This window comes from Lichenostomus cassidix, chromosome 2 (assembly GCF_008360975.1).
Source record: "Lichenostomus cassidix isolate B80296 chromosome 2, HeHo_3.0, whole genome shotgun sequence".
Taxonomy (NCBI): Eukaryota; Metazoa; Chordata; class Aves; order Passeriformes; family Meliphagidae; genus Lichenostomus; species Lichenostomus cassidix.
The window spans coordinates 121,480,205-121,498,379 of NC_139482.1; the positions used below are offsets into that span (position 1 = coordinate 121,480,205).

Genomic DNA, 18,175 nt, shown 5'->3' on the forward strand with positions numbered 1-18,175 from the left:
CGTGTTGTCTAATAGGAAGACATACTGAGGTCCTGTTACATTTTCTTTGATGTGCTTTAAGCTGCATACCGTCCATTCTCTGCTTTCAAACTAACAGGCATTACCAGTATCATTCAGTCTGCTGGCTTCTTTGTGTGGACAAACAGAAAGATAAAATGATGCTTAACACTGATGAGACATATCAGAAACACATGCATGCAATTAAATGTAATACTAATTTTGAAGGGTTGTTTTACTAAGATTACCTTCAGCAACATTTTTGGCATCATAAACAATCCCTAACTCCAAGGTTCATCTCTGAACATTAACTCCTTAGTGCCTCATTCATTTCTTTTGAACCCCGTATTTTTCTAATACTCTTGCTTTGTGACTGGAACAGTTTGAAATTTAAATGGTTTTTGGGGGGGTTCACACACTAGTGTATATAATAACACCTTAGTTATTTTTCTGTAAGATTCCAATGTGAGAATAAAGCCAAATCTCCTCATTTTCTCAAATATATTGCTTATTTTTTACTGTACAATTTAGGTATCAAATCATTTGTTTCAAAAACACCTACCATCTTAAGAGATGTACACAAAGGCATGTAGATATCTAAATACTAAAAAGAATGTACTTGTTTCCATCTGAATATCTTGTTGGAGATGATTCATTTTATGAATACTTATGACGGCCATGATAATATTTAGGATACAGTTTCTGGCAAAAAAAGATGGCAGAGTACTATATAGTTTAAAGTTTCTTAGCTAAAGACTCTATTGTAGATCAGGTCAGTTCCATTTATGTAACTAATTTCTTGCTGCAATCCTATCATTTCACTGAATATTTACCAATTGCTTGTGGGGAAAAATAATGAATTCCTTTTTTTCAGAGCAATAAATATTGATAATTAAACTAATGAAGTATTATTATTTTTCCCAGGCTGGACATAGAATTGACCCAGGTGCTCATTATTAAAACTTTTTAATATATTTTTGCAGAATGAGAAAATGAACATCAGTGAACCAATATAATTAGCATGCCTTCTAAATAGATGATATAGTTATATACTTGTTAGTATTAGGAGATCCTACAAATTTCATTTATCAAGATACAGCCCAGCAGGCATTTTCTAGTGAAAAGGGCGCCTGTGAATCCCCAGTATACCACTCAGATCACCCCCTGAGGGGAAACGCAACTTGCATTCAAATCAAACGTTTTCCTATCAAATGCTCCACTAATGGCTTTCCTATGAGACCCAAGCCTCTCAGTCACCTACTACCTATTTAGACATGTCAAAACAGAATTCGTTGTTTATTTGTATTTCATTGAAGTGAGTCTGTTTTCTCATATTGAATTTGTATCCAAACCCCAGGTTGTCAATACTACTTAGTTAGATCTGCTGTTTGTTGTGTTTTTCTCTGCATGCGATCCAGGGGAAAAATTAGTGTCACTCATGCCAGTTTCAACCCTCCTATAAATCCTTAAGCAGTGTATTAAATAATTTTATAAAGTAACTAGCATATATATTGAGGGATCTTGGAAACAGTTCTCACATTGAAAGCTGTTTTATCAGATGCAGTGATGACTTTGTTATGCCAAGGTTTGCCCAGAAAAAAGGTAGAAAAATAACCAGTATAAGGAAAAAAGAAGCAGCGGGGAAGCCATTGTTTTCAGTATTTCTCTAAATTACAGTAAGTTTAATTGCCTCACTTCAATATAGCTCAACTAGTCAGCAGACATACGTGACTGCAGTGATTTTTGTGAAAATTATTTAAATTAATTCTGTTAGCAGCCTCTAAGTTAGTTTACTTATGCTTAAGCCTAAATCTGTGCATTAAACATTCCATAAAAACAAGAACTAAGTGTTATGTTTGATATGCACTTCAAAAGCCTAAAAGGCCAAAGAAAGCCCTTCCTTAATTATTGAAGAAGTGTCTGTAAAGGAAACATGAGCAAATAGCATTCATGCTTTCATCCCCAGTAACCTTTTATTGTCCTTTTCTTCAGATGGCCAAGTCAGTATATTTAATAAAGGGAGCAGCAACCATCAAAGAAGGCAGGGGTCTAATAAATGGTCCTGATTAAAGGCCCTGACAGGGTATGAACTTTGCATAAATTTTCCTATGGTGTCAGGCTAGGATCCTGATTGAAAACCCATTAACATAATCACACATTTAGAGGAAATGCTGTAATGTATCAAAAACATTTCCCTTAGTGTAATAATTTTAAGGACATTAAAATGCAAATGATAATAAGGAGCTGTGTTTTAGTGATGTTCTGAAAGCCTGATTATTCAAATATTTAGTATGAAATATGGAAGCTCCTTTAACTAATGCATCTACATGATTTCAAAGATTTAATCTATATTTGTACTTGAAAGACTTTTATACCAATACTGAATATTTCCCGTTAATTTAGACTTGCAAAATCCAGCAAGAAATTTAGTTTAAATGATAGTGCTAAGTGCTAAGACCTTTTAGCCTGTTAAAAAAAAATAAAAAAAATAAAAGGGGTCTGTGTTGAAACCAGGACACTAGCCATGCTCTTTCATTAAGTACTGAATTGTAAAAGTCCACATTTTGGCATTCTTTGGCTTATAAAAATAGTTTGCAGAGTTCAAATCATACTTTTCTCTGTTTCTATTAAAATATATCCTTAAAACAGATGGGCCATTCAATCACAGCAGTGATATTCTTTAATGCTAATTTTTAACAATAAAAGAAACACCATCCTCCCACACACAAATAGCCATAATTATGTAAAGAATGACTGCTTCAGACTGATGACTTTCAATATGCTTGAGTCTAGCATACTGGTATAAGAGGCCAGAAAGGTCAACAGTAATTCATAACTGCTATAAAATTGTGTAGCATCCTAGGGCTTCTGGAGGATGCTGACATTATCATGCTTCTTCTGCTGGTTTGTATATGTAAATTTGTGATAGGAAGTGCACTGCTTTGCCATATCGCATGCAGAGCATCAATCAGGCAGTAGAATACATCAGAGTATTTTCATTATGCCTAGTTATTTACTGCATCAGAAGAAATTACCCTGGCAAGCCAAGCGGCCTTCTCTGGATAGCATGATATGACCAACCAGGTTTCAGCTCAGAAGTCTTGTAAACATTACAGGATTAATCTCACAATCACAATCATCAATCTTTCCTAGTCCTGCCTGGGTGCAACTGCGGAGATTGGTAACCAGGCAATGTAGATTTAAATTTAACCCTGAACATCAAGAGCTATATGTCAGATCTGTGCACCATATTACAAACACCTATATTTTTACTCCAGCTTTAGCACAGAACGATGAAAACATAAAATTTTTGCACTTCAAATTCACGTCTAATTTTTCATTCCCGTTTTTGATGCATTACAGGGAAATAAGAAATATTCTGAAATAGATACATTTCATAATACCAGAATCTAATGCTAAAATGATGCACTCTGATGCCTAGATCTAATGTATGTATTAGAGACAACTGACACTGCAGTAAAATGTGGAGTAGTAATACAGGTTCAGGACCAGACTTGGGCTCCCTGGCACTGAGCCATTAGAGGTTAGGGCACTGTAGGGGTAATGTACTTAGCCTCTAACAAATGGAGCATTAAATACATCACGCTGACTCATAGGTAGCACTGGCACCAGTTTCTGAAATGACTGCTTGCTTGCCCTCTTGCCAAAGGAGAGAAGGATTCTGGCAAATCTAGGTGCTCTGTGTAAAAATGAGAAGCTAGGAAATGAGAGCAGCCTATATGAATGTTTCATCATTTTGTGTTTAACTATGTGCAGTATATAACCTAGCCTACTGAGATAATACAGAAGATAACATGTATTCTTTTTCTTTTTTTTTTTTGAAAGTCACATGAAAATAGCAGTGATAGTGATCATTTTTCAGTAGTCAAGAAACAATAAATATATAATGAGCGGATCACATATAGAGACTGTGTGGCAGTTTAATTTGAACTCTGATCTTTATTTTTATTCTTGTTCAAAATACTTTTTTGCTGCATGCATCCTAAAGATTTTTCTCCCTTTCTATCTCTGCATCCAAAACATTTTTCTCCCTATCTCTCTGTCTCTGTCTTTTTTTCTCTCACTCTGTCTCTGTCTCTTTGTCTTTCTCTCCCTTTCTCACATATATAGTTGTTCTGTTTTATAGAATGCCTATAAAAATTGTTAATAAGCTTGGGCTTACTTTTATGATTTACAGAAATATTAATTTCCATGGGTTTGTGCCTTTCTCTTTATTTAATCAGAACTGCAGGCATTTTACTGCTGTATATGAATGCATTCCCTCTGTAATAGGTTCCTGTTTAGCAAGAGAGCTAGCCTCTGCCTACTAAATAATTCCTGTATAATATGCAGCGATCATACTCATTTGGTCTTCCATGATGAAAACTCTGCAACAGTGTGCTTAGCTGATGCACAGATGTGAAACCACTGATTTCAGAGATGCTCCCTGATTTATGCCAGCTGAATGTCTCATTTAAAGCGTGCTTTCCTTCTGCACATGTGGGGACTGAACAGTTAAATGCGGAGAAGATGGGTGTATTGCAGTGCTTACTCCATTATTTCTGTTCACAATCCTCCTCCCCCAAATTGATTTTTTATCTCTTTGACCATTTTTAAATAACTAATAGCCTGATATACTTTTGTGACTATATCTAGTCACATGCTGTTCCCTTCACAGGCCCAGTTAAACCCACAGTACATTAGTCTTCCAGTGCAGATAAGACAAATGTGTAGCACCTCACACAGATGAGCTCGGTGCACAAGGGGGTGTGAGGGGTATGAGACTTACCTGTTTGCAGGCAGGAATCACAAAGCTCTTTAGGAGGCAAAAAGCACATTCATACAATGAGCCGGCAATATGATGCCCCATTCTTTGTGGCTTGTTACCATAGTGAGGTTAGGCATTTCTTTGAGTACAGGCTTGTAGAAATTTCTTGGGTGAGCAGGAAGACATGAGTATAGCATAAAAAAACTAGCCCGGCCTAGCCCCTTTATGCAGGATATATCTCTGCCTCTGATGCCTAGAATATCTGCAATCTCTGGGCAGTCAGAGTACCATCCTTTGGGTCCAGCTGTGCCATGGCAAATGTAACCTCCTATCCTCCTGCTGGTGCATGGTTAGGTTGGCAGTACCAGAGGTGGTGAGCAGGTATGCAGCTTTGAGTGCACACATGGCAGCCCAAGACTCCCAACTCTGAGCAGCTATGGAGATTAAAGACCTAAACCATGGCCTGCACATAATGAAACAGTGGTACCTTCACTCTCCTTTGAAAGACTCTGTGAAGTAAAAGAGCTCCATTCTCTCTTCCCATTGTTCAAAAATCCCATTAAAAAAAGATATTCATCTTCTTGTTCAGTGCTAGAAGACAGTGATGATTGTTTTTTCTGCTTTTAATATTAACTGATGACACAGAAAGGGAAGCTGACTTACGGTAAACTATCACAGAACAAAAAGCAGGCTGAAAATTCCACCCTTTGCTAAGGCTGAATCTACAGCATGACATAAGGCAGGTCGCTAGACTCTAAACTTGAAGGAAGTTTGCCCTAGAGAGTGCTGCAATACACGTCAGCTTATTAATTTAGAGACCTATTAGTGACAGGCCACAAACCCACTCATAAATTTATAAAGAGTTAAAGGACTGAACAGAACTGTTCAATTCCAGAAATTGCTTTATTGTTTGGTGAATTATGAAATATAATTTTTGAACCTTTTGTACTATATACACCTAGGAAATTCTGAGCTGACATTCCTTTATGGACCAGGCAGATTTTCCTAAGCCACTGAATGACATTGCAGTGTGTGTGCCATCTTATGAGGACCTGCAGCTCTAGAAGAGATAAACAAAGCACTCCCTCTGGAGTCCCTCTAACATGCCTGAGCATTTCTAGCAGCTGCTGCCCACACAGAAAAATACCAACAAATGATGCTAAGTGTTAGGAGCTGAGAGCATTATTGCACTGAGGAAGACATCACCCAACAGCTGGGAGGACTCTCAGGCAGTGAGGACATGTCATGAGCAAAATATATTTCCGTGACTTCTCACAGTCTTCTCATTTCCATTCATAGAGACAGAACCTCTGGCATACTTTGTGAATGTTATCAGCTATGGCTGCAGGTGTTACTGTTCCACCTGTAAGCAACAGCTGTGTAAGAGGGAGCTTTCCAAAGCTAAATGGTTTGGCTACCGATGACACTACCTACATGATGTCCCATTAAAAGGGATATATGAGATCACTTTAACCATTCACACTTTTGCAAGGCTTGAATGCTGCTTGTCCATACAAGAAGTTAGTATTCAGTAAGCGAGGGGGTGAATTAATACAGCATGAACTGCACCGCCTCTTAGGAATGGGCTGTTTCTTAATCTGTTGTTTAGATAATAAGTTCTTAAGTATTCTGTCTTCATTCCTGTCTAAATAGGTACCTTTTTGCATGGATATTCCTAGTATGCATTGTTTGGTGCTATACACTGCGCTTTCCACTAAAGGCAATCCCTGTGCAGTGTAGCCAGACTATCATAAATTCACATTTATGCTTACTAGTATCTACCTTTTCCATCTAGACAACCCCAACCAAATGGTGGCAGAGCCTAAAGCAGGACCTGAAACACACTCCTTTACACACAAGTCTGAGGTTATCTCCCCAGCTATTGCCCCAGCTAATCTCAAACTCAGTGAAGTTAGCATGATGTTGTGGGAGCAGTGATTCTTAAACAGCAATAAAAACCAAGAAAAATCCTAAAATCAGGGACATCAGTCTTGATGTTTTACACCTAATTAATGAAATCTAGTACTCACTACTTATCCTTTCAACAATAGCATCCTATACTCTTCAAAGCCTTCCCAAAATTATTCTTAGCTTTGGTCCTCTGAACTCTTGCTCTTTTTAACAGTTTGTTTTGTTATCTCTTGCATCAAACAGGCTCTAACACCAACCTTCTTTCACCATCTCAGAGTAAATTAAGATGCTCTAGGAATCTAACCTAGGCTGTTTTATTGTACTTATCACTGTAGTATGTATGAGCTCAGCGTCTCCCAAGACCAGGTTCCTTGTTTATATGCTGCTTAGGTTATAAGGTCTTAGAGGAAAATACTCTGTTTTCTCCCCTGCCTTAATAGCCTAGCCTACTGTTTGCCTTATACAAATAAACTGTAATAGTATTTGGATGAATTTCAAAAAAATGTTTATCCATTTTACCTATTTTCGACTTTACAATATTGGAGTCACTTAATGTGACAGCATTAGCTGCACTTTGGTACTGTCCATCTGCAGGGAGAAAAAAAAATAAGACCTTCACCATTTTGGGCAGCAGCTAGAAGTGTGTACGAATTCTGCTTCACATAAATCTGTCAGCAGTCTTGGAGCAAGAGCCAGAAAGTAGATGGAGTACTCCACCCCACTAACAACCAGGTTCATGTTAATGACAGACTAGCAAATATTTTATGATTCCACTGGAGCCTTATCCCTGAATCTCCATGTTTGTGAAACTCAGATGTAGATTAGCATGGAGAAAGCCACATCTCTTGATGAGCTAGAAGGTACCTGCTAATTTGTGTAGAGATTCCACCACATAATATCTTTAATGGTCACTTCAGCCTAGAGACCACTGCTGATGCATATGCCCATGCTTAGTAGCTCTGAGAGAGCTGGGAGGAGCTAGAATAAAACTAGGCAGACTATCAGGAAACTAGCCAGTGGACAAGCCTGTCATACTGTTATAATGCAGTAGAATTAATATTTTTTGTGTCCTCAGTTTCAAAGTTCTTTACTGTGAACACAAGCAATTTAGAGCAGTAAAAGCTCAAATTCGGAGAACACTGATCCTGGTGAAAAATTTACAATTTAGGATCTTTAGTATCTCCCTCTTAACACTAGAACTTTACTTCTATGTGCTTGGGAAATGTATTAACTTGAAAAAATTAAAAATACAATGAAACGATTTTGGTTCCAAATAATTATTTTTGGTGGTGTTTACACCTAGGAATGAGGATTTATTTTTGTGTACATTTTCCTGTAAACATTACTTAAAACACCAAAATAAGCTCTAACTGAAGCAGCAGATATGCACAACACACTTTTAGAACTAGCTAAATGTGACCAAGTAGTTCCTAGATGTGCTCAAAATATACATTACTTAATGCTGCAACAAAATACATGTAAAAATACAAAATTAAGGTTCTACCTCCTATTAGCTGACATCCTACCCTCATTTTCTCATTCTTCTTCCCCTTCTTTCCTTGTTTACTTTAAAGGAAACGTTTGGTAGGTCAGCTTTCAGTAGCCAAAAAAGCATTGAGGATGTTTGTCTATAGATACAAAAATACTTTCTTACTTTCCTTGCAATTGTATAAGTTTTATCTCCATCCCAACTCATCTCTCTCTTTCCTTTTGTTCCCTTTCAGCATATCATATGAGTACCCTCAGATTCTAAGATTCTTGGGCAGAAAGTTTTATATGTCACTAATTCTATCAACACATGTAATAAGTCTGTAATTCTCACACTCAAAAGTAAATTATGGATGTTTACAAAAAGCTTCTGTCCATATCTGTACTTCAGGTTACAGGTTTCAGAGGCATATATGTTTTCCTCATTTTTTTTCTTCTCACTTTACTCCTTCCTTTTCTTTCACTTCTTGTCATTCTTCCTAAAGCCACACTATTATGGAAAGATTTGCTTGTGAGATGATGTGATTCACACTACATCTTGAATTATGTTAAATTTTCCTTCCAGGGGCAGAAGCCAAATATATGAAACATTTCTGAGCATTTGAACATAGGTTGCATAGACTTCAGCATTTTCAATAAGCAAAGTTGCATGGTGGATCTTGGCTAAGAGCCAGTATCTAAAATATCCTTAAATATAAGGACCAGGAAGTTGATTTGTATCTGGATAATGAATGCAGAAATCCATTAGAGTGTGCAGATTTCCATTATGATCTCTTGGCAGGTTTTCCTGCTTAAGAGGTGGGCTGCTGAGTGTTGCACAAGATGAAACTTCTGTGGAGCCCTTAGCCCTAAGTTAGGAACATGGAGATGATAAAAGCATGAATCACAGTTTCCAGATCTTCTTTTGACAGCAATAGGCACAGCCTCTTGGGGAAGTGGGAGCACAACCATTTCTTACCACAATTATCTCTGTAGTCAGGACTATCTATGAATCTAATACAGCCTCAAGATTGTTCTACATTATCAGCTAGTGGGGGCATATCCTCTGTTGAAGGTACAGTCAACATTACTGATTGCTCCTTTCAGTGTTTTGCATTAACTTACTTTTCCCTTTAGGAGGTTGCTTTAAAAGTTTAAAGTGTCTTGTTCAGCTATGAGTGGCCTTTTAGCTCTCCAGATCCTTGCATCAACTTAAACTTTTCTCATCATTTTATGTTCCATCTTTTGGGAGATAACACTGGTTGTAGAGGCTAAGATGGAGGTGGTGGAGCTGGTGAAAGTTCAGCAAAATTGTGGTATTGCAATTATCTCCAGAGATCTCTGAAAAGGAGTGAGATTAATCCATGCAGGGGTCCATATAGGTAACCTATAGATTTACAACTCTCTCACAATCAGCTGAGGTTGACTTAAAAATTGTTCTACACCACCTTGGGTACTTCTTAAGCCAGTCACTGGAAGCCACCCATCACCAACACCGAAACAATATCCATTGTCTGCTCCTGCATGTAGCCTGATGATGATGATGTCTCCAATATGTTGATATAAGCCATATCTTTTCACCACAGTGTTCTCATTGACCAGTCAAGGAAAGGATTTTAGAGAGTATTTGACAGCAGGTGAGATCATTTTGGTCAAGTGTTTAGTGTCCTCAAAGATCTATAGCACATTATGATGGCTGGGAGATTACTTTCTGTGAACCAGCATTTATGTTTCCGGTCATTAAAGTAGCCAGTTGCACTTTGCTAGCTTTTACTAGCTATTAGGGTCAAGAATTTGCTTAATAAATCATAATAACATATGTGAAGACATTTTTTAAAGCTCTGAAAGTATGCAGCACATTATTGGCCTTGTCTATGTAGACTCCACCTTTCTTAACTGAGTATTTGAATGGTGCTTATTTGTTGTTCAAAAGAAAGTCCTGGGTACTCTATACATTAAGAAAGAGGCCTTTGTAGATTTTTTACATTTATATAGACAGAGGACACATAAGATTCATCATTCAGCTCTCTGAGTTTGCACAAAAACCAAATTTTTTTTTTTCTGATTGTGATCCATGCATGTGCATAGTCATATACCAAGAGAAAGAAGAAGCAATTTATGCCTAGCATTTCCAGCCTCGTGAGAGAACGAAGCCTTGAATTGGCTTTATTCCCCTTGGTACAGAGCATTTAGAAATGAAAGACTGTGCTGGCCACAAGACAGTAAAGAATCTTCTATGACCATGTGGTGTTATGCTGTGGTTTCTTCACTATGAGAAATATTTTCATGAAAGACATTGCATGACTGATTTGTCCACCTAAAAAAGCATCAACATTTGGAGCAGAGTCAAAATCTCATCTTACAGAATATATGTATTGCTGTATATGATCGTTATGTGTGTAAACACTCTGTGTGTGTATGTGTTTGCATGTCATGCTTGAGAACAGACCTTATTCCTCCTTTCTAGCCACAGCTACCATAATCAGTGTGAAAAGTTTAAGGTAAATTCTTCCTTTTGTCACTCCCTGCACATTTATTGTATATGCATTTATTGAAGTATGTACATACTCCAAAAGTGAAGAATTTTCATTAGTTATCAGTAAAATGCTGTTCATCCTTCTCTTTGAAAAGGAAGACCACAAAGATCAACAGGAGTAGGGGAACTTCACATTCAGTGTAGTTCTTTGTGGTGCTGTCTGCCTTAAAAACCTTCATCCTTCAATTTTTAGGTTGAAAAATAATAGAAAGATCTCCAAAAGGTGGTATTTTTACAAAACACATATTGAGGAAGTGAACCTAAATTAATGGCTCTGGCTCTTCTCTGCCTCTGAAGTTAAATAATTAACATTTATTTGATTGAAGCAATATCTGATGTTATTTGATTGCTTCCCTTTAACAAGGTCTGCAGGAAATATGTGTATACAATATGTATGTATGTACGTATATGTTTCAATCTTTAGTATGGTCCTGCTTTTAATACTTTCCTTAACTCCTACATATAAAAATAAAGGGTTTATAATTTCTGAGATGATATGCTGTAAATGTAGTGATGGTTTTAGCCTCTATTAGTAGGGCTTTTTCCTTTTACATACATATATAATAATTTGTTTGCTTGAGCTCTGACTTTGTTCTTCTGTTGTATTCGGTGCCAAAATTTCTTACCTACCAGGACCCCTGTGGAGAGGCTGAAGTTTAGGCATGCTGTTGATGCTCCATGTAGATATGAAAAGAAGAAAAAAAAAAAGTAGTCAGAGGAACTATTTCAGCCTGAGATTTGAATACTTGTCTTAGAGAAGTCTAATTTAGGGTGGTAGGTGGGTTGGGATTTTTTTTTTCTTTTCTGTTCTTTTTTTATTTTAATCAATATTTTACTGCATTATTTTTTCCCTCAGGGCTGGAACCTTGCATTTATACAGCACTTCACATAGTGGGACCTTGATCCTGGCCAGGACCTCTGAGTGCTACCATTATACAAATAATAAAATGAAGCAGAACAAAACAGGAGCCCTATGGGCTAGTTTTTAGTGCTCCTATCTCTTCTTCATCAAAATTAAACTAATTGAAAGATAACACTGAGCAAGGGATTTTTTCTATTTTATTTTCACTGATTGTACATTTTCATAACACGCACATCATGAAATGAGTGGATGACTCATTTTCAAAAAGAAATGATAACACTGGATTCACTTGGTTTTACTAGGCAGGCTGCTAAGCATACATTGTTTGGTGGCATCCTATTCTCCTGGACTCATAGTAATTTTTAAAGGGATTTAATGCTATGATACAACACTTTCTTTTTAATTGTTATTATTGTATTATTTTAACAATTTTAGTCTGTTAAACAAATCCACAAAAAATGCTTAATACCACAGAACAGATTGAGCTAAGTTTATGAAATTTACAGATTACCTAAAATGCTAGGAGTTAATTACAGTCTGCTTTCCCTGGCATGTCAGCTTGATTAAATTTGGAGTTCCAAGATGAATTGGCCCAAATTCATTAGTGTTCCCCGGGTGCATATGTTGGTCAAGGTCAAGCGAAGCACATTGACTGTAGTGTTAGTCAGGCGGGGGAAGGGTTTCTAAAGAAGGTGGACTCTTAAAAGGTCTGGGGTTGCAGCAAGAAACTTTGATACTTTTTAACTTAATAAATCTTGACAGCCTAATCATGGCTAAGCCTTTGCAGTGTTATTGGTACAGATGGCAAAGCTAGACATATTTAAAGAGATCTCAGCAGCTAGTGGCAGGAGAGCATTGAATCCAAATGCACTGTTGGGCTCTCAGAGAAAGTGCAAGAAGGGAGGATAAAAAGCTACACAGCATTTCCATCTCTTGACATCTCCAACAGCCTCAGATACAAAATATGATAAGGCTCCTGCTGAGCTAATAAGCCCAACAAATGTCTGTGTCCATGAAGTAGATGAAGTGGGATCAAGTAGTTGGGGGCTGCTGTATGAAAATAAGCCAGCACCCAGGGTATAATGGCACTGTAGAAAGCTGCAAGGTCAGGCTGATGACAGAAACACTGGATAAGTAGAGACCCCATCAGTAAAACAGGTTTGCCTGCTGGATCTGGGCCACATAACTATTAAAAAAAAAAAAACAAACCAACAACCTATGTTTTAGAAAACTTGGCTTGTTTAGTAAATAGAAGGACAGTGCTCAGTTTGTTGTATGAAAAACTGCAACTGTTTCCTACTTTTTGCCATATTGATTGTAGATTAATAGTTCCTCTGCAAAATATGACATCAAAACAGATCTGAAAAGAACATTTGACTGCAAACTAAAGAAGAAGAAGACTTAAAGAAAATAATAATACCAGATGAACAATAGATTTGTTCAATATTACACTGGTTTTCTCTTAATTTCATGTACCTCAAAAATATCTCTATTCATCTCAGTCTTAAATAAAGCTCTGTGAGTTCCAACCAAACAATTTAAGATGAAATCATACTGGATACACAAGAATGATAAGTGCAACTCCTTTCATTTGCAAAAAAAAAAAAACAACCAAAAAAAAAAACCGAAACAAACAATCTTGCTGAAATAGCTGAAATAGCATTACAATAATAATTAGGCAGTGCTCTGGAACAGGTCAAGCTGTTAAATTAATTCTTAAAGCATCATATTCCCTTAGTGCTACTTGTAAAGGTGTGTTTGAAAAGTACAGAACCTTCTAAATACCATGTGCATTTGTTTGTTAGATTCTGGAGATAACAAAACAACCCACAGCATGTCACAAAGGTCATACCTGTAATTCCCTTTAACTGTGTGATGCTTTACATTTATACAAACATAATTATCGCTAAATTCTAGTGTGCTGCACATGTGCTACTGAAGCCAAAACAAGGCAGATCTGGTCCTGTGAGTAACAACAGCATTAGGAAAATAAATCAGTAGTGATAGATAATGAATATTTATGATTGTTTCTCTCCTACCATTTTAATCATTTACAGATATTTTCAGTTTTCATCCAGCAGCAGTACAACTGCGCGCCGTGCCTCCCCTGGAGCCCTAGAGAGGATGCATACTGATGTGGCGAGCGGCTCGCTCCGCGGCTCGGGCCGGCCCTGGATCACCGCGCCCGCCGCGCATTGGGATGCAGAGCCGCGCCGCTCGGCAGCAGCTCCGGGAGGCACGGTGCCTCAGGCAGCCGCGGTGTCTCCTGGAGCTCTGGGCCGGCCTCGCACAAGTGCATTGGCTGCTCCAGCCTTTGAGGCTGCGGCGTGTTCCTCCCGCCTGCCCCAGCCGGAGCGGCGGCGCTGGGCCGAGGGGCGGCGGGGTGACCCGGGCCGGGCCGGGCCTGCTCCCGCCGAGGAGCGGCTCTGGGGCAGAGGCGGCAGCGAGGGCTGCTATTCTCTTTGATCCTTCTGTGGCGGTGCAAACCGGCCGGGTGCGTCCCTCTGCTCTGAGGGGTTTTATGTGGATTAGGGTTGTAGGTGGCTGCCACTCACTTTAACAGCTCGTGCCTCCCTCCCCTCCCTTCCCTTCCATCTTGAATGCACATGACAGTATTTTTTCAACCCTGCCAAGCATCCCAGTCTATATATTGCCATTTATCACACAAACATCTCCGCACCTTTTTACTCTACAACTCCTTCCAATCAGCAAAAAGCCCAGAAGCAATAATATATTTAAAGTACCCTGCCAGAGCATTTTCATTGCCTGATGGCGGAGGGGAAGAGCAAGTGTGAGAGCTAGGGAACAGAGGAGTGGGAAGAGACAGAGGAATCTCCTCTGTACCGCACCCAGATCATTATATGGTCCTGAGCACAAACAGGGTGCTAGAAACGCAATTACATATAAAATATAATGCCTGGCAGCAGAAGACAGACTTAAAGCTCCACCCCATGTATTCACCCTAAAAGACCATGGCAAGCATCTAGTTCTGCCTTACATGGGTCAGAAAACACACTGTCTTCATGTCCTTCTCACCACACTCTCAGTGCACTGAAAGCTGTAAGAACCAGCCAGCAAGTGAATGGGATGTAAAACTGCTGGTAAACAAGTGGCACTAGTAAGCACTGCATTCACCATGCAATGCAAATGGTAAAGTGAACCCCAGCAGAGGGCTGGGCCTTCAGATTGAACGCAATATGGAAATTAATAAAAATACCAGTTATCAAATTACCGGATTGCTGACCACTGCCAGTTTATGTTTATAGAAAAGCAGACTCATTTCACCTTTTGAGCCAAACCAGAGGACGGAACGCAGTGGGTAATGCCGTTAAAACTAATGTGTGAGATACAGGATCCCTGTTTAGCTGCATTGTGGGTTATCTGGTCCATCACAAAACTGTTCAAATCACAGGTGAGCTGTAAGAAGGAAAGGCCAGGTTCTAGCTTAGCAGCAAATTCTGAAAAGGCCAGAGAACAAAAACAGAAAGACAAGGGATAGCTCGTGAGACGATTCCTTTGCTTGGTTGAAAATGCTGTTGCTAGTGCAGCCCAGTTACTTAAACCTGCCTGGATTTTTGCTACTAGCAGTGGCTGTTCCTGTAAGATGTAATGGATCTATATATCACATTGAAAAGCCATGGCTGTTTTTTCAGTCATGCTCACCATACTTCCTTTTCCTGAAGCAAGTATTCATGAAGATTTTTACCCACTCTTTGCAGCCATTGAATCTTAAGATAGATAATTTCAGGTAGATGATCTCATTCCAGTCTCAGTGCATCTCTTAAAGATTCACCGGGCTGAACTATATCAATTCAGACAGCAGCACACAGGTTTATCGCAACTCAGGACTGATCCACTTCATCTCTCCTTTACTTTTTTCAGTAAAGGAGAGATGATTATGAGGAGCTGAAAAGAAGGGGGAATGTTTTAGAAAAATTTCTTAATTCATCATTTTTATAGAACTTATGTTTTTAATGAGGGAGGGAAAGCCCCTTTCGTTCCCATGTTTTATTAATATTTTAAAGAAAAAAAAAGTGAGGCAGTTGGCTTCAATATATACCCAGTAGCTGTGGTTTCTCACCTGTGTCACAGTAGAGATTTTAACTAAAAAAAAGCCTGAGAAAGAATAATTTTAGGAATGATTTGTGGTCAGCTGTGACAGAGAATGTCAATGGTTATTCTACCCATGTAGCATATACTTGTGGGACGAGGAGAGCTGTATTTTTAAGAATGACCTGGAGATACTCAGTATTTTAAAAAGGAAAAGGCATATTTAGCAGCTGACACTGACACGTAAGGAACAGTAAAATTTTAGGAAAAAAAGTCCAGACAAACATGCCCCAACTTTCTAGAATTCTTCATAAATTGTCAAAATATAGATACAAATATTCCATTAATAAGATCATATCTTTGCATAATTAGTATTATTTGGTATACTTTTGTATAAATAATTTGGCATTTACCTTCCTTCATCTTTTAAGGAGTAGTTACAATAGCTGTAAAATAAAGTTACACATTTACTTTTTGAGAATATTCCTGAATTATTTTAATATGATTCTGAAGAGACTCCTAGAGTAATACTCACTGTAGTACTTTAGTTTGCCTAATCCTTTCATGCTGCAGAGATTTAGGAAGACTAAAACAATCTCCGTCTCTTGTGCTCAAAAAATTAAGGTCCATCAGATCTGAAATCCCAGGGTGGGCAGCATCCTCAGTGCAACCAGTGGCCAAAGGTAGTCTCTGTTTATTAGTGTCCATCACCCAGCCAAACAAGCAAACCATATGTGGGAAGGAATATGTACAGTCATCTAGGAAGTGGAAAAATCAGTTGAGGATTCCCAGGGTGCTATTCAATCCCATTGAAAAGGCTCCAGGAAGATAAAACCCCTTTTTGCCTCAAATTCATACACTAATGTACCTTACCTGCCTCATCTTAGGGCTGAAAAGGATTATGTCTGCATGTGAGGAACTCACTTCCCTGCAATGTGACACCTGAAAATGGCATCACTGTGCAACAAGTGCAACAAAAAAATGCAAACCACTGTCCCAAATGCATTAGAAGAATAAAAATACATTAGACTGGCAAATGCATTAGAAGAATAAGAATGCAGTGAGCATTTTTCCCCAATGCCAGTTCATTACAAAATTTTCAGTTAGAACAAAAATCTTTAAGTCAAATTTTCTAATTGAATGTCTCTTCTGAAGAATGTAGATGCCTCTTGCATACATCCAGTGGGATAAGGAATGTTAAAAAAATTGGGCTGGTTCCAGAGAAAATCTGATTTTAAAAAATCAGTAATACACTAAAAGTGTAACTGAAAGGGTCTGAAAAACAACTAATATACATTCCATTTAAGATGACTAATTTGAATAACTGTAGAAAGAGATGAGTGTAAATGAAAACACAGGATTTTGCTATCATCTCACATATTTCATCAAGTTATTTTAAAAGACATCGATTTTTTTAAATGATAGATAAGAAAAATAACATAGAATAGATTGCATTATGCAATTATTTTAACACAGTGGATAGCTTAAACTTGTAAAACATTAATTTTACCAGTATAATTCATATAGCTGTATATATATGTAACTACCAATTTATATTTAAGTCTCTAAAATATACATTGCAGGGAGTGTTTTACTGGATCTTTAATTTTTTTTTTCCATTGCATCACAGTAAATATTTCCCGTCCTTTTCCTTCATTTTTTTTTCTCCTTGCAAGAAGTCTGTCTCTCACTGAACAAAGGAAATGATAGATGTGAGCCTCTATGATTGCTGAGAAGGCAGACACAGTAATGACACTCAGAAAATTCTCTTCAGTTCAGAAATCATATCTAGTACATTAGAAGCATTCAGGTTTCCAGAGCACTATGTGCAAAACTCTGTGTTTTCCTAGGATCTTGGTTTGTTGTTAAAGTAAATTAAGTAAAACACATTGAACCAGTACTTTTCTATCTAAAATGTATGCCATGCAGGATAATTGAATTTCTATATTTTTTCTTTAATTATTTTAAATTGTTTTGAGGTAGAAGATACATATAGGGCATCAGAGAAGAATTGTATGGCTTTGTTACTAATGCAGTATGTAGGACGCAATACATACCAGCACCTGAATGCCTAAGAAATACAGGATTTGAAGGTTAATTGACTCACTGACACCAGAGATTGGATTTGTCCCAAACTTTTCATAAATACAGAGACTTTTGTACAGATACATGCATGAGTCTGTGTGTCTGTGACCTAATTCTGACTTTCCTCCACCTTCAGCTCAGACGAAAGCCACTCTGAATGAGTTGTGACAAAAATATGGCAGGGGAGAGAGCTGGCAGTGAAAAACAGCAATTCTTGAAAAGTGAGGTGCATTCTTAATTTTTTTGCTTAAGCTGTGCATATGTATTTTTGGTGCCAGACAAAATTTGAAATGGAGGTGAAAAATGTGATCTAAATAATTTCTCTTTACATTGAAAAGAAATAAAGGAACTGTGGTTTTGTATACCAAAATCCACCAAAAATCCACATATTTGCCCATTGAAATCAAAATTTGCCAAAGACACGGAAAACATTTTAATCAATCCTTGCTAGACAAGTGGAAGTAAAGTTTATGACACTGGGACTGTGATCATTATGGTC

General features: G+C 37.8%; 1 long non-coding RNA gene across 1 annotated transcript in view; it reads right to left on the reverse strand.

The window, feature by feature from the left end:
- The window catches only part of LOC146442145 (uncharacterized), a 45,401-nt gene extending 31,373 nt beyond the window's left edge, over window positions 1-14,028 (reverse strand). The window contains exons 1-2 of the long non-coding RNA XR_014849560.1: window positions 13,581-14,028; window positions 11,310-11,353 (exon numbers count right to left, since the gene is read on the reverse strand). This is a non-coding gene — a long non-coding RNA (uncharacterized LOC146442145). The remainder of the gene's footprint in view (window positions 1-11,309; window positions 11,354-13,580) is intronic.
- Window positions 14,029-18,175: the final 4,147 nt, after the last annotated feature.